Below are 25,822 nucleotides of genomic sequence, written 5' to 3'. Positions count from 1 at the left end.
TAAATAAAACCATCTCATATAAGCCTCTTTTGAGGTCCAAGAAATTTTGTGATAAAGCCTAGTTCTCTGATGCAAACTCCTCAAAATTGGCTGAGAAACTGAAAGCGTGCATATTTATTTGAGCAGAACAAATATTTATAGGAGGCTTCTAAGCTCTGTCTCCTGCCATCTGGCTCTGCTGCTTCAGAGGCACTGAAGCCTTCCCGGCGTGTTTGGCCCTCGCCCACACGTGCGGGGGGAGCGGGGCAGCGCCGCAGCTAGACTGGGAAGAATTAACTGTATTTAGTATATCGGGGCTTTTCCTCCTTCCTTCCTCAGAATCGCAAGACACGCTGCGAAGCTCTTTTTACCCATTAGAGGGCAGAAATGTAACAGCAAAGGCCGTGCAGAGCGCCGTGGGGGAGCGCCCGCAGCGCCAAGCGGCGCCGACCGCCCCGGCCGGGCAGGGGGCGGCGGCAGCGGCCTGCACCGCACCGCACCGCACCGCGCCCCGCCGCCCTGCACCACACCTCACTGCACCGCACCCCGCTGCACCGCGCCGCGCTGCACCGCACCTCACTGCACCGCACCCTGCCGCGCCTCGCTGTACCGCACCGTGCCTCGCTGCACCGCACCCCACTGCACCGCACCCCACTGCACCGCACCGTGCCTCGCTGCACCGCACTGCACCGCACCTCGCTGCACTGCACCGCACCGCACCTCGCTGCACTGCACCGCACTGCGCCTCACCGCACTGCACCGCCCCACATCGGCCTGGCAAACCCGGGCGCTACAGCAAACCCGTGTAGTCTGGATTGGGATCCGTGTCAATGCACTCCTATTTTTCAAAAAAATAAGGCTCTTCGTTTCAGAAGGGGAAGGGAGAGGGGTGCAAACTGGAGTGTGGGCATCTGGTGAAATAGGTTGCTAAGTGTCTGTCAAGCATTTTAGGGGGAAAAACAGACGATGAACCCTTGCCAGTTAATTCTATAGGTAGATATTGTGAAAGAGAAGTTGTTTTCCTTTAAGAATATTAGTTTTAGCAAGGAATTTACAGGTGATATTGGAACAAGGGGTAAAGTCAGTAAGGAGGTGTTCTCAAAACCATTGCTTCCACTGACTGGCACTGGGAATTTGTCCCATTCCTTTCCTGGGCTCTCCAGGAGAAGAAATTCAGTGATCCCATGCTAGTTTAATCAAAACAGCTCTGCAGTTGCCTTTGCTTCAGGGATTGTCTGTTTGCGCAGAAGATTGCGCATCTGAACCTCAGAAACATTTGCTTCAACTCCTTCCCCCTTCCCCGAAGAAGCCCGGTTTGCAGCAGCATGTAGCTCCCTTTCGTCAAGCTGCCTGCAGAGCTACTTGGGAAGCCAAACACAGCTTTCCAGATTTATTAAAATGCATTGCTTGCTTTTTGTGAGCAGTGCTGATGTGAGTAAGAACAACAGGGCAAACACCTTAATAGGCAAGGCAAGAGCCTGTGTAGTGTTTATCTCACACGCACATGAAGTTTGGATATAGCTCAGCTATTGCATTACAGGCAGTGGTGGTATTAGTTTTGAATGGTGTTGGAATTAAGTACAACTGGGCCTGTGTAAAAGCCTAAATAGCTGCTGAGCTTAATACTGAGCTGCAGAGCCGATTGCCTCCAGGGCTGTAGTCTGAACCCAGACCCAGTGCGGAGCATCCTTTTGGGTACAGATCTTTGGGAGCCGTATTACAGCAAAAGAAAGCTTTTAGCTGGCTCAGACTGGACACGGAGGCTGAAAGACTCTGTCGCCATGGAGGTATGGAGTGCTCCGAGGGCTGGTACTGTGTGTCTGCCACTCTCCATCGACACTGATAAAATAAAAGAGAAAGAGGCAGCTCTTCAGGTGCTTTGCCAGGAGAGCATATTACAGAAATAGAAACAATTCACCCAGCACTGCCCTCCCCTGGGTAGAGCCGCCTTTCCACAATGCACAGAAGCACCAAAAATGCTCCTTCTCCATGCACAGGACAGAGAATAGTCTCCTCTGCTGCCAGTACTGCAGAACTACTCCAACTAGTTAATAATTTTAATGGTAGGGGTATTTTTTGGATCTGAAAAGCTATGGCTGCTGTCCAAATCATCTAGGTCTTTTTTATGTGAATAAATATTACAAATATATGACAGAGAGATAAAAAGCCTCACTGAATAGTTGCACAAAGAGGCTGAAAGATAGCATTGAATTGCTGAAATAAAAATGCATCAGTGGGTGTAGATGGATCTCACCTGTGAGAACTGAAGTCCCTTTTGTCTGAATGTCTAGTTGTGACCAACTGGGGTTTGCATCCCATCTCGAAAGGTAGAGCCATTTGTTTAAAATGCTTAACCTTTGTTTAGGAGTTGCTTCAGAAATGACTCACGGAGGAGACTGCAGTGAATTGAATCACTACTCAAATCGTCTACTGTGTGAAGAATTTAGTTGCAGAAAAAAGGTAAGTGAAAAACCTCTAAGGTTTAAGGCGATCACAGCCCAAACTGCTGTAATCATTTTAACTTGCTAACTGCTGCAGTCTGGGCTCAGCCTCACTGCTGATGGCATTTTCCACTGCAAGACTGTTCTCCTACTTTTCTTTGGATTATGTTGGTATTGCCCAATGTCCAAATATAGAGTAACTCAGTGTTTCCATTCAGTGCTTTTGTATGTAAAATGTGTTAATCTGTCCTAAGCAGCAGAGCGTCCTCTATAAGCTGATATTTTGGCACCTCCTTTGGTCTGTAGCTATTTCAACTTTCCTGAGCTGTTTGAAGGGGAAACGTGTCCTGGCACAGAAAGCAGAGCTGCAGTGGTCCCACTGCTTAAAGACACTGAGATATCTTCAGCCAGTGGGACTCTTCTGTCAAAGGAGTCCAGGCCTACACGGACATGCCGAAATTGTGGTGGTAACATTGCAGACGTGATTTCCTGTGTCAAAAGGAGGTACTTTGTTCTTAGCAGGTCAAGGACTGGATCAGAAAGGTGAGGACTTTCTGAGGAGGTTGAAGTTTTAGTCTTTAAGGAGAACAGCTACTATGGAGAAGCTGGTCCTAAGGATGGGAAGGGCAAGGGGATAAGGTCTAACTAGGGATGTCTGTGAGCAGTCTCAGCAGAGGGTATCCAATATATCAGTGTCTCCAATAAGCCATATAGGCAATCCTACTCCTTTCTGTGCTGTTCAGTTCTCAGCTCTCTACCCAGCAGAACTCAAACAGCCTCCAGCAGCAGAGCAAACGGCGTCCAACACCTCCATTTGTGCCTAAAGAGAAGTACTACCTTGGAAGCTGTGAGGGAGGAAGGGAATCGGCAGCCAGCTCTGTCTGCTGTAGGCAGAGCTGCCTGGTACTGCCCATGTCCTGCAATCCTCTCAGCCGGTGCCGGTCGCAGGCTGTGGGAAAGACCTGCACAAAAGGCAGGGCTGTCTCGCTGTTGTTTTTCATCAACTTTCCTTGCTCATAATTGACTGAGTGTTGGACATCTAATCTTGAGTCAAGCCAGGGAGAATCTTGCAGCTCCAAAGTAACTAAATGGAGAGACCAAGCATTTCATGGGAATCTGAGTATAACCTGTTGGATGGCAGGAGGACACACAAAACCTCAATTTTCCACAGTGAGTGGTGAAATAATTACATCATAACTGACAAAGCTGCTGATTTTAAGGAGGATAAATTTCCCAAGGGCAATACTAAGATGACAGGCTTTCAGCTCTGGTGTGTCATTTACTGCTTTTCCTTGTGTTGATTTTTTATAGTGGTTTCTGTGGAGCAAGTGGCTACTCAGCAAAATTAATGTGGCAGAACGAGACCCTCAGATGGGGTGTGCGGAATGAGACCCTCACCACTGAGCTTTTCACATATTTCAAAAAACATACTAATGTTAGGAGAGACCGTTTACCAATTACTTACTAGTTTGCTTCCCAGACCACACCACAAAAATTTCACCCAGGGGCTCTTGCAGTACTCCCAGGAGTTACTGGCAGAAGCAGCTCCCTGGAGCTAAAGTGGAAGAGACAATTTAATGTGACTAAAATTTAAAAAATGCTTCTCTCCTTTCTAATACAAATTATCTGTGATGAATTATCACTCCTCCTAGGGTTACAATATAAGCCCAACAACTTATACCTGGCAACCTTTAATAGCTGTGCATATGCAGCCTCTTTGCTCTGTGACCCAGGAGAATGGCTTCTTAATATTCCTCTTAAAGACTGAGAGTTTGTGTTGGGTTTCCTGTAAATTCATAGTGTTTCATTTGCAGCCAAACTGCAACAAAACCCACATAACGATTAGGAAGCCTTGCACGTAGATACAGAAAATGCAGTCACAAGATTGCTAAATAGAAATTGCTCTATCTTTAAATGATCATGAGCTGTCAGCTGTTCCTTTGTTCGGATTATTATAGACACACATAAAACATTTGATTGAATGCTCAAGTTTTCACCAGCTAGAATCCAGACGGATGTCTGATAAAATAACAAACACACCCCACTCCACCCCTCCTCAAAATCCTCTTCCTGCTTCAGCTGAATCTCTCCCTGTATTGAAGCCTGTATTTCATGGACTAAATTGGACAAAGCAAGCAAACAATCTCCTTCGCATTGATTTCCAAATCAAATCATTGTTAATCACATCAATATTCCCAGCTGACTCAACAGTCTCGGAGGCCAGCTTTCTGACTCAAACAAGCTCCTCTGCATGGATGCCACGGAGCCCACTGTGTGTGCCGCCCAGATTTGCTATTAATTATTGTTGGAAACATTCAGGTCTGATTCACCTCGTCTTTCTCCCCACTTTCCCCTCATGCAGCAAGGAAGAAACAGAAATACCGTTCTTCGCTTGACATTGGATTTCTAACCCCTCAGTGATGTGAAGGGGGCAGCTGCCTAGTGCTAAAATACAGGTCTAGGGCACCACTGGCTTACCTGTAAGCAACCACAGTACCTCAGCTGCTGGGAAGCGTGGCAGACATTTCAATGTGGTGAGCTGCTGATTTCTGGGGCTAAACTCTGCTCTTTTGTGGTACAGCTCCGGTGGGGGGGTGTGACAGCTTAGGGGGTATCAGAGCCTGCCTCCTTAGGCTGTGCTGACTGTGGAGCAGAAGCCTGCTCCTGCAGACATTTGTCCAAAGGATTAACTTCAAATCCATGGGCATCTCTTTATGTTCAGTGAGACGCCTCTCATGCTTTAAACTAAGCAGGAGCCTGTGCTTTGGGAGGATGGCAGTCAGGGCAGAAACAGTGGAGCTGCGGTCTGACTGTTGCAGGAGCAGCACTGGTGTCGGCAGCCCGGTGCGGGAAGGGATGCTGGCAGCACCCGGGAGGAACTCAGAATCCGCTCCTGCCCCCCCAGCAGCTCTGCCCGAGGTCAGGTCTCACCGCAGGCGGTGAACAGCTCCTTCCCTGCTTTGCCAAAGAAGGAGCAGAAAGGAGGAAAAGGTGGTAGACTCAAACATGGCTGTTTCCAGCAATTACAAGAAACCCCAGCAGCGTGCGCACACACAGGCGAAGAAGCACACAAACACACACAGAGCGCATGACGGTCCAGTGTAGAGGAGCCTGTCTGAGACCAGATTAACGGTCAGTCTGAAAAGGAGAGGATGAGCCTTGGAGACCGAAATACCTTCTCCCGGTTAGACACAGCTCACGGGAGCTCTGTCTGTGCACACGTGGGCACAGCTTGTTGGGAAAACATATGCTGCCCATCTGACATGTAATATATTTACCCTGTCAGATAAGCAAGACTTCAGGACTGTATCTATAGCATCTATTAGGAACGGCAAATTAATTAGAAGTATGAACTAATTAACCTCCCTGCTCTCTGCCTCTTCCTTTGCCAGGGCAGTGAGGCTCATCCTGCTGCAAGCCCCGCAGCAGCCTGCGCTGTGTCCTGGGCAGCCCTGGCTTTGCTAACAGCCCACGCGCTGCTCCCTGTGCACGTGGGACTGAGGTGCCCTCTGCTTAATGAGGCCACTGACAGTTTGATGATGCTTTCTGTGAAAGGGTTCTCCCCTATGCCTTTACTGAAATTGCCTGTGGACTGGTTATAATACGGCCTTAGGCCAGTGTGTGAGCTGTAGAGTAGGGTCGCCAGCAGAGGCTGAGGCTGGGACGGGGTTTTGAAGGGTCTCTGCCTTAGCAGTGGAAACCTGAGGGGCTCTAGAAAGAGACATAAACTTCTCTTAAGATGATTGAGCTGAATTTAGGGAGTATTGGTGGAATATACAGCCCTTTGAACTATCCTTTAGCAGAGTGGGCTTTGCATACCCTCAAGGAAGCTTTAGCCAAGGGGAAATTGGGGTTAACTTCATATCTGCCGTGGTTAACCTGCTAGAGACCCCTGCATCCTCTGCAAATGGCAGAGGCGGCGCACAAGCCGGTGAGCACAGCAGGAGGCTCTGCAGTGGCTGCACAATCAGCCCACGTCAGCGCTACAGGTGGCTTCACCAAGTGAGAGCTAGTCTTTATTCTCTTGCTGTCACATTTTCCTGTCTGCTCACTTGTAAATCAAATTGCCGTGTTCTCTGATGATAACGTTTTACTCCTTCGAAAGTTACTGTTTGCACAGTGGCATCTGTAAGATGCTATTTTCCCCTCTGAATAATCATTTTCATAATCTGAAACTGAAAAGAAAACCCAAACAACTACCACGGAAGAAAGGAAAATTCTCATGGAATAAATCTCCATAGACTCAGTTAAATTTCCCCATAAATGCATATTACTTTTGGAGGTTCCTGTGAAGGCAGCAATGAGGAGAATTACTCTGCTCCGTTTTTACCTACTGACCCTACCAAATACTTTCCTCAGCATGCTATCAGAGGTGTTGTAGAGCTGATGCATTTGCTATTTTCTGTTTAACAGAGCTGATATTCAAATGGAGTGATGTCCCTTGTCACAAATATAATTTCATCCTTCTACCGCACTTGCCAAGAACAATGCAATGGCCTTGCTCTGAGATACTGTGCTTGGTTCATTACTTTAAAATATGTTAGCGCTTTGTTCGTAATAGGTTTGATGTCTTAAACAATATAGGTGCTGAATTTTTAATGGTAACAATAACGTATTTATTTTATTTGTATTTGAAGAAGGAGCAGGAAGCACAAGTACCTTGTGAGAAAGCTTGTTTTTGTGAGACTAAGTCCAGTTTTGCAGCTGTGCCGGATCATGCCAGCACCCATTTTTGGGGTGACCCTGAAAATGTTGCAATTACTACAGGTGATTTGTCATTTAAGGATGTTATGAAAAATACTTCAGGGGCTCTTGCGGCACACAGGTGAATTTTACCTTTATCCTCGCAGCCCAGCAGAGAGGGTCTGGCCAGCCATAGGGTCTAAGCTGTATGCAGAGGGAGAAAATCTTGCCTGTGCTCAAAGCATCTTTGAATCAGTGGCAGAGACGTTTCTTGTGGGGTTACTATTTTGACATAGGAGCACAGGCATGGGTTGGAGTTTCAAGATCATGTGGCCGTTGGCACCATCTCCCCTATTTCCTTCTGGTCTATATTCAGGTCTGATGTGTCCAATTAATAGTGAGATTGAAACCCTACCAAGTGTCCCAAAATTATCCTGCAAGGAGCAGAGCATGAAGCTGCAGCAGGGTAGGAGGGAGGGGACCAGCTGTGGGTCCCTCACAGCGTGGAGCAGCTCACGGCATCCTCCCATGCTGCCGGTGCTGTGCTGGTTGGCTCCTTACGGAGGACTTTGGAGGCACAGCCAGTGATAAATAGCATTACAGAATGCTTTATGCATAAAGCATCACTGCCTTGCAGGGGCACCAGGCTTCCTGGGGAGAAGCATGGTGGCATTTCTGGATGTGGCGGTCAGCCCCTCTGCTCATGGTGGGCTTCAGCTCCCTCTACTGCCCCTTCCCCTCTGGCCTGGCCCACCAGCCCCTTTCCTCAGGGCAATGGCATGTTCCTGTTGACATGCCCACAACGGCTTCATAGGTCTTTTCCCTGCTCAGAAAAAAGTTAAGAGGCTGCACAAAAGTTCCATATTGCAACAGGAATTTGGGGGTTCCCCTGTGCAGGACTCCCCCATGGCGTGTGGAGAAGAGAGGCAACATTTTAAGGAAGGAACATTTGAGAGTATTTCTGCAAAAACCAGAAAATATTTTATTTTTAAAGCCATGTGCACAAAATTTGGCTTCCTCTGAAACTGGAAATTGTCTCACAGCAACATATGCTAATTCATTAGATGAATTTCATTCATTGAAATGCGAACTAGAGTAATTTCTTCCTACTTTTGAATGCAAATTGCAATTCAGCCTTAACTATGGCGGTATTCCCATTACACAGGGCTGAAGAATGTCAGTAATATTTACTTTACTCTTGCTTTTAACTTAGCAAAATCTTTTCTCAATAAGCTTCATCTCATCCCCCAGCAGCCTTTTGTGCTGTTCCTCACGTTCAGTTTTGCACCGAGGGGTCGGCTCAGCCCATCCGGGTAATGGCACCGCCCGGGCCCTAAATCTCCTGGACACCTGGGGGGACCAGAAAGGACGTATTGTGACTTACCATTCTCTTCGTGTTTCCTTCCTGGTGGGAACTGGCTCTGTCCAACCTGCAGCAGTCTGATACTCACAGAGCAGGGGCCTGCTGAGGCATAACCAATATCTGGCATATTTTCACTTTGATTTAAATGAGCAATTAGTTAATTAATAAATAGAGGAATTTGCTTCTATTTTGATTTGCAATTTGAATTAATGATTCTTCCAGCAAAAGTAAACTACCCCAATAATAACATCTTTATAACCTCGAGGCTTCTCTTTGGACTGCTTATGAAAATGCTGCATAACCTCCATCAGTACTGAACTCGTACTGAGCATCATAAGCATTGAAAGAAAGAAGAGGAATAGCAAGAGGGAGAGGGAGAGGGGAAGAGAATGAAGTTCACTTCCCCACATACATTAGATTGTTTCTTAAAAATCGTTTTGATAACATTTTTCCGCTCACAATAGACTTGCCTGTGTATTTATGTGTGTTACTCTCTCTGTATGAGGCTAATGACTGCCTGAAATCATTCACTGAAAGCAATTGTTTGGACATCTCCCCATGTACTCTAAAAAGTGAGAAAGTATAAGGTTTTCGTTATTGTTCAGCTCACATCTGGAGTCGACTCCAGCCTGTGTCTGGCACACCAAGTCAATAGCCTCACTCTATATTCCACCTGCGTCTTTTCCTTTCCTGAGCTTATTCTGTCTGACTTGATACTGCCGGGTGGTGTAGTCACAGGAGGAGCTGTGTGCAGGAGAGAGCACTCTGGTCTGGGGTAGGAAGCTGGTGTGAGGAATTAAAGCTCCTGTTGTGACAGAGGCGGCAGCAAAAGCAGAAAACTTCCTCATGCAGAAGGAAAAACTGTCTTTGTGGTAACTGAGACATTCAGAGGTGATACATGGGTATCGAGCAATGCCTTTCACACTAATTTCCAAAGTGCTGTTAATCTCAGCTTAGGTCAGGTCTTGAAGCCTCCTTGCCAAAGGCTGCCTGGTGAGGTTGCTTCCCACCGCTGCGGCAGGCTGACAGGTTTTGTTCCCACCTACGCTTTAGCATAACGGACACATAAAGTACAGCGAGGAGAATACAAATCCTCTTTAATGCCCTCCCCTCCCATTCCAAAATCTTGGGGGTTTTGTGTGCTGATTGCACATAACAAGGAAAACCGACTCAAGCTTCCCCCTGGCAGGGGCCACCAGAGCCATACTGTCTGTCAGACAACGTACTTTCCCCACCATATAACTTCATCGCTGCCGTCACCCATCTCCGAAGGGCCGTTATTGCACAGTCTGCAGGTGCTTGGGGTAAGCACATATCTCAAGCTGAGAAGTCTGGTATTGGTACATTGCAAGAAAATCCCTCAACCTTAAAATTGCTTATGGTAAAAAGCTCCAATTTGTAGATATCACTGTCTAACAGACCAAACCATCTCAGGAGTTTAAGAATAAATCTGGCATACACTGGTGTGACTTGTTATGGGGTGAGGGAAGGAGGGATGACTGGCACAAAATACAAAGAAGCTGTGTTCGAGGGAGAGGCATCTTAACAAACAGTCTTAATCTTCACCTTTCAGTATTTAAGTCACAGTGCAGCTTCTGCCATTATTAGAGCAATTAAAATGCAATTACTTTTTCATCTTTATTTTGGTTCTTGAATAATTAAAGCCACTTTACATCAAGGGTGATCCACAGAGGAAGGCATTTTGCATGTGAGAAGCTGCAAAGGGTGGAAGACTTTGGGGTATTGGCAGTCAGCAGCGAGCAACTGAGGTTGGTAATGCTACAGTAAGCCGCCTCCTTTGCGCAGCTCTACAGGATCATGGAAAGAGGCCAACTGCTGGATTTCTGTACTTTATCTTGATTAACCGGCTGTTTCAATTTGGTATTCACTCCTTTCATATTTGTAATCACTTTAAGATTTTCATTTTATAGTATTCACTTATTTAACTGCTTGTTTCCTGCCAAGTCTAAAAAAAGAAAGGCTTTTCCCTCCCTTCTCCTTTCTGAGCTGCAATAAAGGCAAGAGTGTACACAAAATTACTTCTATATTTAAAGTCTCCTGATGAAATCTCTGATCGCTTTAAATAGCCAGAGCTGGTAGATATTGCAAGTAAGTATTGGAGTGAAAGATCCTGAGCTGCTGGGGGACGCTGACCACTGCTGCAATCGTGTGGGCAGGCAGATGGGCGTCCCTGGGGCCCAGGGAGGGAGCAGCCCCCCCGGGACCTGTGTGGCTGCCGCCCCTCCCCAGATCCTCCAGAAGATTTGGGGGTTGCTGTGATCCCTTCTCAGGCGTGTGCTGCCTACCTGCAAAGGGGCTGTGCCCCCCTGAAGGCTCCTGCAGCACTGTGGGGTTGGGAACGGGAGAGCAGAGGCTGCCAGAGGCTCCGTGGCATGGGCACATCTCCAGAGAGGCGGGAAAAGGAGAAAGCTCTCCCCACGGGGCTGCAGTGGTCACCAGACTGCCAGCAGCAGAAAATCAACCCTCTTTTGATTCCTTATTATCCAAATTAAATATCATCCACCTTGTATCTTAGCCAAGGTAATGGGAAAAGACATACAGTCTAAATGTGCTGGAAAGGATGAAACCCTTGTAGGTTTTAATTTTATTATTAGAGACTGAGGAAATCAACATATTCTCGGGCATTCGCTGGACTAGTTAGCTTCATCACACTCATTTGTCAACACTTTTTTATTGATGTTGAGGCATGTCATTTAAAGAGAGTGAGCAGCAGGAAAGTTAGAAATCATCTGAGGGGAGCCGGTTTGCAGAGAGGGTCAAAAGTAGCGAGCAAATGCCTGTGGCGTTGCTGTTGGCCGACGAGTTCTGCCGTTATCATCCCCTTGGCAAAACCAGTGAAGTGCTTTGGGATCCTCAATGGTGGAGCACTGAATTGTGTGAGAAATCAGGATGATCAGACAAGGTAAACTCAAGGGTCACCACTAGAAGTTACTCCTGTGGACACATCACTCAGCTCACCTAGAGCATAGTTTTCAGATTGCAGCCTAATAGCTAGGGCAGCTAATCTCACCTGTCCAAGAATTGCACCATACTGTAAACTGGGTTTAATTACTGCCCTTTAGGGACAAATAGCTTTTGAACTGCCTGTGTAACTAATTTGTGAATCCAGTCCTAAAGAAACTTATTATGAAACATTTTTGCTCCCCGGTGTTGACTGGTTTTAGCACATACCTTCAGAGGGCACAGGGAAGGGCAGGAAGACTGGCCAAAGAGCAGACTTGCAGAAAATCAAATTGGGCCTAAAACTTGGCTGATATTGCAAAAATTTACCAAAAGAAAAGGCAGCCTTTGTGCAGCCCTGCCGTGGCTGATCCACAGACAGTGGGGGCTAACGTCTGCTTGTGCCTGCACTCAGTTGCAGTGCTGCAGTGCGGGTTTTGCTGGGCCAGGTCCTGGTGTACGTGGGTACGAGAGTCTAACAGGGTGCTGGGGAAATGACTACCCAAAGAAAACTCTGGTTTCTTGAAACATACACTAGGTCAAAAGCAAAAGGCACTCACATAAGAAAAGTAAAAGTAAAAAGTAAAGTTGTGAGCCTGTGGGACATTTGAATTTAAAATTGGATCTGGTTAGGATCTGGATCTGGTTGGGATTTGTATCCGATTGCTGACAGACTGCCAGGAACTGGTCAGACCTTGGCACAAACCTGGTCTAAGGACCAGGACTGTGTAACTGCAGGGACTGTATTTTCTACATTTTCCTGACTATCAAAAGTCTCTTTTTCTTTCTTTCTAAGTAAATATACTCAGAAGATGTAGTATACTCACAAAGAGCAGTGAGTGGTAGGACTGTAAGTTGTGAGTCTCCCGCTTCTTGCTTTTCTTATAGTGAAAGGATGATGAAATGAGGGACAGATACTGTGAGGGGAAATCTAAAATCTGCAGTAAGAGTAGTTCAGCTAAAAATGCTGGAGTCCAAAGGCTCCTTACAATGTGTGGGGTTTTCACGTTCAAAAAGCTGTAGTGCAGTTGTGGCCTTGATGGTGTCTGAGATCTGAAAAACCCTCCCTACCCCTTGTATGGATTTTCTTTAGCCTTCTAAGTCTCAGTGATATAAATCAATCATATCTGAGCACCTCTGTAAAAAATCTCACGTCCTTTCCACTATGAGTTTCACCCATCATTCCCTTTTTCAATCAATAGAACAAAAGCCAACTTCAATCTTAATTTATAATTGGTACAAAAAACAAGTCTGAGGTTTGAAAAGAAAGTTTTGATCATTTCTCCTTAACGCAGCAGCTTTCCCCTCCTCACCCCCCCCCAAATATATGTTTTCTGAACAGGTTTGATAATAAGAGGGTCCTGGTGGACGTGAGTTCTCATGGGGTTTCTGACACCTCTGGAAACAGCACCAGCCTTGCCTTTTGTCATGTCATAACCAAAAACCTCATAAGGATGTGTGTGATCAGAAACCTTCTGAGATTTACAGAGCTGGAAGTGTTGAATGACCAAGCAAAAGCTGGTGCAGTCACCTGAGCTGGCTCTCCAGAGGAGACTTAGTCTCTCAGCTCTGTTTCTGACCACGCTGTTCTCTTCCAACTCTTTCCAGTTGTACAGAGCGGCACAAGTCCTCGTTATGTCAAACCCCAGGGAATACCTAACCTGAGCTTTGTACCATATACAGACCATCTGCTCAGGAACTTTTGTGGACACCACTAGTGGTAAGACCAATGCTTAAAGGGTCTGTGGGATTTCAGGGATGTTTGGACTTGGGGGATGGAGTCTTAGGATTTTCACGGCTCTTTCTGGCACCGCAAGCATCATGAAACATCGGCACCCTACAGCAGCTCCAGGGCAGAGTGATCTCAGGGTCATTCACAACCATTAATGAATTGCCCAACCTTTCTGCACAGTGGAGGTTTGACTTTGCTGTGATTTTTGAAGCAGAGAGGAAAGTTAAAGAGCAGCTAAAGGAAAATAGAGAGATTTGCGTTTGACTGAGCTACAGGGTGATCGGAGCCCAGTCCCGTACCCCAGGAGCCGGCATGCCTGTAGCCCTGCGTGCTCAGAAGGGAGAGGACAGAAAAGGAGATGACGTGAGTAAGAACAGTATGTCAGTGCTGCGGGAACACTGGGAGCTTTAGGTGAAAATTAGAGGAAAGCTTGGATTTTTCTGCATGTTAAAATTATGGCTAGCTGACTCCTTTGCTTGATTTTACTAGACCTGCTGGCTGAGATGCAGAAAGCCACACAAATTACCATCATCACAGAAAACACCTTGCTTTATTCACTGCCTGGTCTTACAGTGAAGCAAGGTTTTACCCTGCTTGGTTTTACGGTGAATCCATAATTCTGTCCTCTATATCACAGCCACTGCAGGGCATGAGGCTCCTCGAGGTGGCAGAGCCGGGGATGACATTTCTTCCCAGGTTGCCATGCCCTGGCCTGGCTGTGCTGCAACGAGAATAAGAAACCACAGGAGAAGGATGGAAAATTACCTGCCAAGTCATTTGGTTTCCATACGAGTAGTCCCCTCCCAGTTCACTCTGCTGCAGAAGTTTTCTCTAAACACGTATTCCTGCAGCTTGCAGCCAATTCCACTTGCTTTCCCTCCTGCAATTTCTCCTGTCCTTGAATTTGATCAAACCAAGCTGTAACCGGCGTGGTATTCAGGGCTTGGAGAATATGGTTTCATGAGCTGAGCTCTGAAAAATTAAAAGAGTTGACCCCTTGCTCTCCTCACCCTTCACCCCCAGCCCCAAACGTGCAGCAAGGCCTGGGCTTCAGTTGGGGAGTTGCTGAATTTTTATTATCTTAGGCAATTTTTCTCCACAGATTGATTTCTGTGAAACACCTCAGGGTATTTGCTAACAGAAACATCGCTCCAGTGGCACAGGCAGTTTGTTTACATCGATAGGAGGAAAAGAGCCCTTATTACTGAAATTTTGCCTTCTTCCCTCAAGCTTCTCCCTGGGAGCCAACACGTAGGCAATATTGATACCTGCTTTTTTAATTTAGGGCCAATTTTCTATATAGATGGATGTGACGATGCATAAATAATACACCACTTTGCTGCATGGATTGTTTATTCCAGACCTCATTGGCATGCACCGCACACAGGCAAACCGAGAGCTTCTGTGGATGGGTATTGTCAGATAGCTTGCCAGGTTGTTCCCTAGAGAAAATCATCGGGCACACAGAGCTGGAGTTTGTAAAGTCCTTTTATTTTATCCTTTCCGTGCACTCTGTGCTGGTACAGCAAAGTTCAGGCTGAATCAGCACTCCCATTAAATTTCCTTATTTTCAGGAATTTATAAGTTGCCCATGAAAAGAAAGAGAGCAGGACACGGCTGTGCGAAAGCGGAGCTCCTGGGATGAAGTTGCTTGCGCTAAATTTTAAAAAGCACACAAAACCAGAATGACAAACACTCTTTGTATAAAGCAAACAATCGTGCCGGGTGGCTGTCAGGCTGCAGAAGGTGGGCACTGGGGAGATCACGCTGCTTAACTCAGAGCGTTCGGCCATCTGTGCAGACGCCTGCCTGCCTGTGCCCCATCGTCCCCCCGCTCTGCCTGCACAGGCAGGAGAAGGGGCCCTTCGTGTTTGAGGGGGCTTCTGGGCTCCAAGGGGATGCAAATGCCTGGAGAGCTTGTTTGCTGTGGAGCTTATCATGGTGCATGATAACTTCTACTTAAATAGATTATGAAAGGCCCAATTTTCCCATTAATTGCAAAATTCTCAAGAACTTCATTATGAGCAGGCCTTAAATGTACAGTTTAGAGCCTTAATCACTTGATATGCCATATGCCATTCCCCAGATCTAATACTGCGAGCAAAACCCACTCCTAAGTGCTTTATGATGAACTCAATTTACAACCGATACCAGATTATATTCAGTTCCTTCTTACTGTCTTACTGCTGGGAAGTATCTTCTATGGAAGTACATCATTAAATCTGCTGAAACGAGGAGTGAAAGGGGTTGGATTTAGAAATGTTGGATACTAAACTCTGACCTGCTCTTAGTCTAAAGGCAGTCCTGGTGTTTTCTGAAAAAATGAGGAATGGCGACCCATTCTGTCACTGCCCAGCTTGCAGAATACTGGTTTGCATAATGACTGCATATTAAATTTATGTTAGGTTTATAGTTTATAGCAGTGCCTCACTGGCTACATAATGCATGGAAGCATTCTCAGCGTCCAGATGTTGGAATGGCCCATGATTCTGGAAGCTATCGTAAGTATAAAGGATTTTCCTCAGCTGACTGCATGCTGTTTGGTGTTAGTTGTTTCAGATTAGCGAGAGCCTACCTCTTCTCCCAGCATCTAGAGATGACAAGGGAACACGCTACTGACTGTATTAATTTTTTTTTAAATGTTTGTTATTAAATTTTGCAAAAATGCAAGCAGGAAAATACAGGCCTGAGAAGCTTAGTCAAAGCAAACCTATTACCCAGAGGAAATTACAGCAGTCTTGTATGTATTAGTGGGGAAAAAAGAAAAACAAAACATATTTTGTTAAATGAGACTTGTTTGGGTTGTCTGCTGGAATTGTTTTTTTGGTTAGTAATTGCCAGGCTAAGCTGCAATAATAGTATAAGCATGGTAATAAGATAATGAATGCTGATGGATAGCTGACGTAAATTTAGATGAGTGATCCGGCTGGCCTTATAAGAACAAGGTGTCCTAGTTAATGGGCAGGGAAGGCTTGGAAAAATGAATATGTAAAGTATATTGAGTGAGGCATAAGAGCCAAGTTAAATGCAATAATGTTTTGGACCATGGTGGCCATCAACACGCCGCAGTCCTGTGCCGTCAGCCTCAGGTGAGGAGGCTGCAAGTTTGAAGAGGACTGGCAGGCTTAAGGTGTTCACTTCTGCATCTTGACTGGAGGCACCTGATTTGATTTTAGTTGCAAAGATGGGCTAATACATGCAGTTTGTTTTCTGATGCATATACATGAGGAGGACCTGGAGGGACTGGTCAGTGGGGAGAATGGGAGTATTGGCTGCTTTTTATTTTATTTTTTTTTAGACCCACAAATTCTATGTCTAAGTTAGACAGCCAGGCTTTTAGGATCCCTCCATAGTCAGCAGAAACAGATAAGCTGCCTCTAGGGCAACTATTCTAGTTGCTCCTGCCTTTCCTCACCCTCCTTGTCTCAGAGCCCCTAACCAGATTAGCGAGAGGAAATTAAATCATTCCCCAGAGCTGGCCAGGTTTTCCTACTGTCCTGGTTTTGGCTGGGATGGAGTTGATTTTCTTCCTATTAACTGGTATAGTGCTGTGTTTTGGATGTAGTGTGAGAATAATGTTGATGACACGCTGATGTTTTGGTTGTTGCTAGGTATTGTTTACGCTAGTCAAGGACTTTTCATCTTCCCATGCCCTGCCAGATGTGCAGGGGGCTGGGAGGGAGTGTGGCCAGGGCGGCTGGCCCAGCTGGCCAATGGGCTATTCCATACCATATGACGTCATGCTCAGCATATAAGGCTGGGTGAAGAAGAAGGAGGGGGGCGTTCGGAGTGATGGCGTGTGTCTTCCCAAGTAACCGTTACGCGTGATGGAGCCCTGCTTTCCTGGCGATGGCTGAACACCTGCCTGCCGATGGGAAGTGGTGAATGAATTCCTTGTTTTGCTTTGCTTGCATGCGCGGCTTTTGCTTCCCCTATTAAACTGTCTTTATCTCAACCCACGAGTTTTTCTCACTTTTACCCTTCTGATTCTCTCCCCCATCCCACCCGGCGGGGGGGGTGAGCGAGCGGCTGCGTGGTATTTGGCTGCTGCCAGGTTAAACCACGACAGTCCTTTTTGGCGCCCAACGTGGGGCTCGAAGGGTTCGAGATAACAACAGGTTTGATTGGAATGTGCTAGATCGAATTTATAGCTGTTACTGCTGTTTAGCTATTAATTCGCAGGCTCTTGTGCTTGCCATGGGGCTTGCTTGCCTTAATGTGTATTAGAGTCTTGTGCTCGTTAGTGGCTGCTTTTTTGCTCTCGCTGCTTGCTGTACTGCTGCACTGCTGATCGCCTTACTGTGCTGTGCCTGGGAACGTTCTGATAAGAGCAATGGGGATGCGCCTGGGCTGGCAGGTGGCCAGGGCATCGCTGCTGCTTCTGTGCTGCTGTGCTGGACAGGCTGGAACTGCAGTGTGAACTCGAATTGAAGGGACTGTGACCTGTGGCTGAGTCCATGCGGGACAGGACACCCCGAGGCGTCTGTGACTGTGGATAAGCCCATGCCCAAGCAGGTACATCTTGAAGCGTCTGTGGCAGTGATTATGTCTGTGCCGCAGCAGGTATACCTCTGAAGGGATTGTGGCCTAAGGATAAGTCCACGCTGGAGAAGGTACACCTCGAAGCATCTGTGGCTGTGGATAAGTCCATGCTGCAGCAGGTACACCTTGAAGTGTCAGTGGCTGTGCATGAGGCCATGCTGGAGCACCTCAAAGCGTGTGGCCGTGGATAAGCCCATGACAGGGGAGGTACACCCCTGGAGAGATTGCAGCCATGGGTAAGGCCATGTTAGAGCAGGTTTACTTCTGAAGGGACTGTGGCCCATGGAGAAGGCCACACTGGAACTGGTGCACCTCGAAGCAACTGTGGCTGTGGACAAGTCTGTGCCGCAGCAGGTATACCTCTGGAGAGACTGTGGCTCATAGGTAAGGCTCCACTTGGAGCAGGTACACCCTAAGGGACTGCAGTCTGTGGATAAATCCAAGCCGGAGCAGGGGCAAGGGGAGGAGTTCATTGCAATGTTAAACCCTATGATCTGGCCCAAAGGGACCAGGGGTGGAGATTGTAATGGATATACCTTTAAATTGTTGTAACCCATGATTTGAGTTGCATGTTATAGGAATTACTATAGCAGGAACCACCTGAACCAACGGAGGACAAACTTTACAAGAAGCAGCGCAGGTGCAGCAGTGACCCTACCTGAGCTGGCTTTGGTGCCCAGTAACTCCACGCAACGCACCACCTCTGCTGACCTGAGTGACCACCATAACAGATGGAGCCCGAAGTCATGGACTAAATGAACGCAGTGGACATTTTGTGGACATTTATGGATATTTTATGGACATTTTACAGGGGTGGTCCATAGACTAAGGGAATGATATCTGTGTATTATATCAAAAGATGGGAAGGGGGATGGTGGGTAATGAGAATGTATTGGATAGTGTGGGACCTGAGCATGATGTAAATGGTATGGAATAAGGGGTGGATACTGTCCTGGTTTTGGCTGGGATGGAGTTGATTTTCTTCCTATTAACTGGTATAGTGCTGTGTTTTGGATGTAGTGTGAGAATAATGTTGATGACACGCTGATGTTTTGGTTGTTGCTAGGTATTGTTTACGCTAGTCAAGGACTTTTCATCTTCCCATGCCCTGCCAGATGTGCAGGGGGCTGGGAGGGAGTGTGGCCAGGGCGGCTGGCCCAGCTGGCCAATGGGCTATTCCATACCATATGACGTCATGCTCAGCATATAAGGCTGGGTGAAGAAGAAGGAGGGGGGCGTTCGGAGTGATGGCGTGTGTCTTCCCAAGTAACCGTTACGCGTGATGGAGCCCTGCTTTCCTGGCGATGGCTGAACACCTGCCTGCCGATGGGAAGTGGTGAATGAATTCCTTGTTTTGCTTTGCTTGCATGCGCGGCTTTTGCTTCCCCTATTAAACTGTCTTTATCTCAACCCACGAGTTTTTCTCACTTTTACCCTTCTGATTCTCTCCCCCATCCCACCCGGCGGGGGGGGTGAGCGAGCGGCTGCGTGGTATTTGGCTGCTGCCAGGTTAAACCACGACACCTACCTACCCCAAATCCCTCTGGCAGGCAACTGAAGCCTTTGTAGGAACAGAGGGAGAAGCTAGTTGGGGCGTTAACACGTCAAACCCGGTACCGTCTGTCACACACAGCTCCAAACAAACAAAAAAGTATTTCTAATCTAGGTTAGATCAACCTGTTAGATCAACGGCTTTGCTCCTGCCCATGGCAAAACACACTCACCTTCCTTGCTGTGTGCTGAAAAGACTCGTGTCGTCTCTGCTTTCACTATTTTAAGCAAGCTTTCCTCTTGAAAAAGTACCCGGGCTGATATGGTGGGCACGTCGATAGGGACACAAATTAACCATTAATGCCAGAAATATAGAAGTCTCTTTTTTTTTTTTTTAATTTCTATAACCTTCAGCAGAGGAGCAGTTCCCCGGCGGAGCAGTCACACAGCCGGTGTCACAGCTGCTCTTACGCCCACAGCACTGCACGGCCGAATGCTCCCACGGGCATCGGGACACCTGATGCAAACAGTGCACAGACCCGGGGGGACTTGGTAAGCAAAGTTCATAAGGCTGACAGTGGGAATCAATGTATTTTTAGTTTAAGAGGTGAGATCCTTCAGCTCCGTGTTAGCCCCGCAGCAGCAAGAGAGAGCCCCCGGAATGCTGCCGGGGGCAGTGGGGCTGAGCCCACCTCCTGCCTTATTCAGCTGCCAGAGACAGTCACCTACTGTCTCCAGGCTGACTTTACTCAAGGGCGCTGCTTGCGGTGAAGCTATTTGTCTCCTTTTAACAGCTTGGAGCGAAACCCAAGGTTTCTGGGTGTCACCCATCGCTACAGCCCCCACCGGCAGTGTCCCGTCCCCTGCTTGGGGCAGTGCAGGGCCCAGCCTGGCCTGCACTGCCGCGTTGGGTCAGGGGCTGGAGGGCTCCGAGGAGCCACGGGAATGCGACTAGAGCTTGAATTTCAAAAATATTATTTGTTGTTTCATAATTATTAAATCTAGGGGGAAAAAGTATTAAATCTAGGGTTGGAAGGTGGCTGTTTGGTTGAGCACTGCAGAGGGTGGCAGCCAAGGGACCAGGGGTCCCTCCTTTCCTCAAGTACTTTGGTTACAATGTCCCCATCACAAACATGGGTATTTTTCCTGATGAGAGCGTGCGTATCGGACAGCGTGCCCAGAGGGTGCAAATATGGACCAAGTATGCCAGGAGCTATACCTTGTGCCATCTCCTGCTGCCCTGACTCCTGCTCTGAGCGGTGGCCAGGGGCCAGGCGTGGCCGAAGGCTGTGGTGGGTTCCGCTGCGGCAGTCAGAGGCATCACCAGCCCCTCGCTGGCAGCGGCTGCCTGACACCCCGTGCCGTGGCGCAGAGCCGTGGCGGGTCGCTCGTCACAGCCCAGGCAGCAGGGTAAAGCCACCCCTGCATGTTGGCAGGTGCCCCAGGGACCGGCTGGATGAGGCTGAGCCCCCGGCGGGGGGACCAGCCGGTGGCTGGGGCGATTATGCTCCAAATGGCTTTGGGCAAGATGCCTAACACGAGGTGGGGGGCTTGGAAAATTGCTTGAGGTGTGTAGCCAGCCCTGGCACGTCTCTTAAATGAGAACCATCTTTTTTTTGCTGGGATAATCTATCATACTTGAAACATTCTGAAAGGCTGTATCTTTCCCCCTAACCACCTTTATCATTTTAATTTAAAAGCTTTTTAAAATTATCACCCAAATAAATGATAAGTAGTAACAGGGTAAACTGCTCTGAGCTCTCCATTAGTGCAAACAATGCAAAGTGACTGTGCTCTATTTACAGAAAATTAATGAGCGTAAAAAAGATGAACTGCACGTCATTCTAGTGATCGTAAGTTGTTTTTCATGCAAGGAGGTTTGCAGCTTTATACATTAAATTCTGGGACAAAAGAAAAGAAACATCTCTGCAATATTAATAGTTGTAATATATGATTGTATGTGAAGGGAATAGAAATAACATCTATTTTATTTAATGAAGACTAATGAAGTCATTCTGATCTTTCCGTTACAGTTTCAACAAGTTTTTCTAATCAAGAAGATCCTACTTTTTGAAGCTAATTTTTCATTTTAAACTTCTGAAATGCCAGCAGAACAAGGCTGGCAAATGCAATATCGTAGGATGTCAGAACATTTCCAGTTCTAATGGGAAATTGATGCATTCAGGGGTTTTGTTTTGTTTTTGAGTTAAAGAAAAAAACTTAGGCTATTATAGAAAAGTTTGTTTTTCTGTCATGGTGCTTTATCTATAGAGGAACACGGCAGATACTCTTCAGTGGGCTTGATACACAGCTGGATGGAAAAAGGGGGTCTTTTTCCTGAACCTGATCAGGGCAGGATACCGTGCAGTTTAAGATAAAGGACGCAGTGTTGAGGGATGGAGAGAGGGAAACAAACTCCTCCCAGGGCACCAAAGTCAGCATAGATAGTCTTTGAAAAGTGCCCTCAGCTCTTTAAGCCTGGTTACAAATACTGGAAAGCAAATAGAACCAGACTTTTTTGGGGGTATTCATGTTCAGATTCACAAAGGAGCATGGCTATAGGGACCCACCCATCCTTGGGATGATGCAAAGGGAGGGCATGGACCTGGCCAACCATATGCATGGCTGGTAACAGGGGAGAAGGGCATTGACTGTCCCTTTGGTGTTGTGGGCACCTAGACTAGCTCAGGGGCAGGACAGAGTGCCTAAGGCAGGAGAGGGGAAGCTCCTTCAGTGGGGAAATTAAACCTGTATGTCATCTGCTTCCTGGGCAAATGAGCTAGCAACAGAAACATGGAGGAAGGGCAAAAAAGACAGCTCTGCCCTTTTATTGCCACCTGCAGCTATGCTCCCAGGGAATGCCCAGGGGGTACTTATTGCTGATGAGGGTCTCTGTCTAGGTGCACCTGCCCCATATCCCTCTGTCAGCTGCTGGGTTTCGGATCACTTGTTGCAGTGCTGCTTCTAGAAGAAAAAAATGTGGAGTAGTTGCACAGAATTTTGTTGTCTTAATTTCTGTCATATATATCTTACGCTGTGTTGGTGCTGCTACATAAATCTGCTAACACCTTCTCATAGCATTAATAGGGTTGTTGAGCCTTCAACATTTTTCACACCTGACAGTTTCTTAGAATGCATCAGTTATTTTCCTACCTGTGTTCACAGTTTTGTTGTCATTTGTAAAAAAAAAAAAAAGAAAGAAAAGGAAGGATTGATTTTATTTTTGATTTAAACATAAGAACTGAAGTCTTTCATAGCCTCTGTATAAGCACAAACGTGATAACTGCCAAAGCTGATGGTGAAATCTGAACTGGTGAACTACCATTTTCAGGCCAGCAGATGTGAAGCAGAAGAAGGAGGACAAGAAAGTCATACTGAAAATAAGATGAAAAAAATCACTACCTGTAAGTGTCATTTCCAGCTGCATTGATGCACCAAAGCACATGTAACACCCACAGATACACCCAGATAATGTTTCTGTCTTATAACGTTGCATTGCTATACACTGGGTAAAATTTCCCGGTATCATTTATCTTGGACTGAGAAACAACTGGCTTCTCCCATTCCTCCTTTCCTTCCTTAGCAATTTGGTTTTATTTTGCCACCTGCCCCAGGCCCTGCTCCCTGCCTCAGTTTCTCTTCATTCCCCTGCTCTCACCATTAGACACCACCTCTCCTCCAGCTTAACATTGGAACGATGCCCTGGAGGTGGCAGGTTGGTGAGACCTTCACAGCACCTTCTGCTGTCTCTGGTGCTTCTGGAACAGCACCACGGCACGCAATGGCAAACAGGTTCTTGTCAGACTCAGAAGCCCTGATGTCATACTAGCCTTTTTTTTTAAAAAAAAAGAGACAAAAAGGCTTTTGTCCCTGTGTACTTTGTGCTTTCCCTCAGCAGTGTCACCCACACATTTACTTGACTTCTTTCTTGCCCTTACACACATAAAATAGAAAGCTGACAATTTTAATAAGTATAGACTTTTCTCCCTAATTGAGATTAACATAGACAGTTAAAGTATTAACACAGGAGCTGAACCTTGGTGCCTTTCAGGAATTGCTCATCTATTTGCTGGGTCAGGTTCTGATTAGTTATTTTAACACTTACGTATTTGCAGTGGAACGTCATGGGATAGACCTACTTATGCTGTCCTGCCCTTCACAGCGTGCACAGGGAGGGGAACCCCCCCATGTGTACATGCAGACACACGTGCGCAGACACCCTGCCGCCCTCTCTCTCTGCGATTTACATGCTTTGCCATACTCTTTGGCGTTAGCCAAAACTGTGGGCATCACACATCCTTGTGTGGTCAGGAAAGAGTCTGACCTCGCATCCTCCCCCTAAGGAGCCCCTGGCTCCTCTTGCCTGCGTGGGTGACTCGAGATGCTGCTGCCCTCGCTGCCCTCTGGGTAAATGGAGCAATAAAATGACTCCAGAAGAGGTAGACTTTACATTAAATTTGTAGGGGTTGCAACCACCGGTAACTGCTGGGTTGGTGACCTCGAGCAAGTCACCTTCACCCGTGCCTCTGCCATCCCCAGAAACACAGCGTGATTTCTGGAAGACCTGCCCTGCTGCCTGTGAACTCTTTAAGGAGCAGAGGGGGATTTCCTTAGGGTTTTTTTTTTTACTTTTGTGCTTTTCGTGTGTGGTAGGGGACCGACAGCGTTCTTGTGGCTCTGGGACCAGGGGAAGCGGGGCAGGGAGCGCAGACCGCTCAGCCTGTGGCCCCAGGGAAGGGCGGGGAGGTGACCTCTCGGCCATACCCCGAGCCCCGCTCCTCGCCGGTACCTGTTTCACCTTGCTGGATGCTTCCAGCAGAGACCCAGCCCCGCGGGAGCACTGAGCGTTGCTGTAGGTGACAGCCAGAGGTGGCTGGTGCTGCTCACCCTGCCGTGCTGGCCGGGCTCGGTGCTGCAGGAGGTAAATCTGGAAGGGGCCGTAACCTACCCAACCCTACAGCCCCGCTGTATTTCCCAAGATGGGGCTCTGTCTCCAGCTACCCTCCCCCTTCTCCTTCCTTGCCCCTGCTCAGTTGCGGGGGTGTAGAGGTCTCTGCTGGCTCTTCCCATCACAATTTATAAAAAAACAAATCCACTTCACAGTGGAAGCAATTCAAGGCATGGCAGAAACCGTCAGGAGCAGGATTTGGCACCTGGGGGAGCGGGGCCGATCTGCGGCTCCAGCCAGCGCGGCTGCTCCCCGGGAGCTCAGCACGCGGCCGGGGCTGTGGGCGCACAGCAGGGAGGAACAGGAGAGGGGGAAAAACACCCAGGGAAATTATTTACGTGACTGTAATTTCTGCACAAATCTTGCCCTAAAAAGGGCACAGCTGTCACTCCATTTGTCAACATCAGCAAGTAATTATGTAAAGAAAGCATCATTGTACTTTTGACTTTGATGCTTGTCGTATCGGCCAGGGACCGATAGATGGACCACTTGGATTACGCGAGGTGATCGCGTGGTGTGAATGCGCAAAGCTGGAAGGGCTCCTCTGGCTTCAGCTAAGCTTGTTATTTTTTTCCCTAATAATAGAGTGAGAATTGAGAAAGAGAGAGAAAATTAGCAGTAGAAAAAGCATCTCCTCTTTGTTGAATAGACAGTTTAATTTATTCCTGAGCACAATGTACCTGAAGAATGATAAGAAACAACTTTGATATCATGCTAAATAAATAAAAAAGAGGTTACATAACCTAATTTTCTCTGGGTCTTACAGCAGTTTCTATTTTATCAGCTTTCATTTAACTGGAGCAAAATTAATAAGACGAGAAAAGTAGGGCTACCTGGAATACTACCAGATTTCTTAAAAAGAAACACAAAGTGTCTGTAAGCTAATTATTTTGTGTGCAGGTTGCTGTGAGGCAATTCAGGAGGGCTGACCTCCAGGAGAAGCTGTTGCTGGGTGAGTGGCACTGGGTCCCCGGGTCCCCAGGCTGGAGCTCGCCAGCAGAGCGAGCGGCTCCACGCGCGGCACCTCGCACCAGCGCCGGGGCTGGTTGGGGTTGGCACGCGGCCGCCCGTGTCTTGGAGGTGGGGGGACCAGGGGAGGAGAGACCTCCACGTGCGCCTTGGCCATGCTGAGTGCAAGCTCAATGCTCCCAAGCATTGCAACCGCCCCAAGATTTCAGAGGCAGCTAACTAAAACAGATTAAAATTATTCACTCTGTGTGAGAGCACAACAAGCCCTTTAGTTAATAATTTCCTCCCATTTCCCCCTCTTCTTCCCTAAGAACAAGAACTAAGGAGAAAAGAAAACAAAAGATGAAATAAACATTTTTTTTCTATATTTCCAGATGTCGATTCTGCTTGATTTAGAGATGAACCCATACTACAACTGCAGTAAGAGGACACGATGACAGCCACGCATCTCCCTTCCCCACAGTGTCTGACGTTCACATGCAGGAACACGGAGCCCATCCGTCCGTCACCAGCTTCAGGCATGGCTTTAGCCTTTTTGGCTTTGGGTACATTTTAAAATCAGTCTGGAAGGAATAGTGCCTATGAGGTTTAGATGTAAAATTCCCCATTAAAAAAAGCAGTGGTAGGTAATTTTATTATTTTTTGGTTTCCTGTTGCATTGCAAAGCGGGGGGGAGTTGAGGAGGCTCCTTTGCAGCAGTTTTACTTTTGATA

Source organism: Calonectris borealis, chromosome 15, assembly GCF_964195595.1.
Source record: "Calonectris borealis chromosome 15, bCalBor7.hap1.2, whole genome shotgun sequence".
In the NCBI taxonomy this organism is placed as follows: Eukaryota; Metazoa; Chordata; class Aves; order Procellariiformes; family Procellariidae; genus Calonectris; species Calonectris borealis.
Note: the sequence above shows the minus strand (reverse complement) of the source record.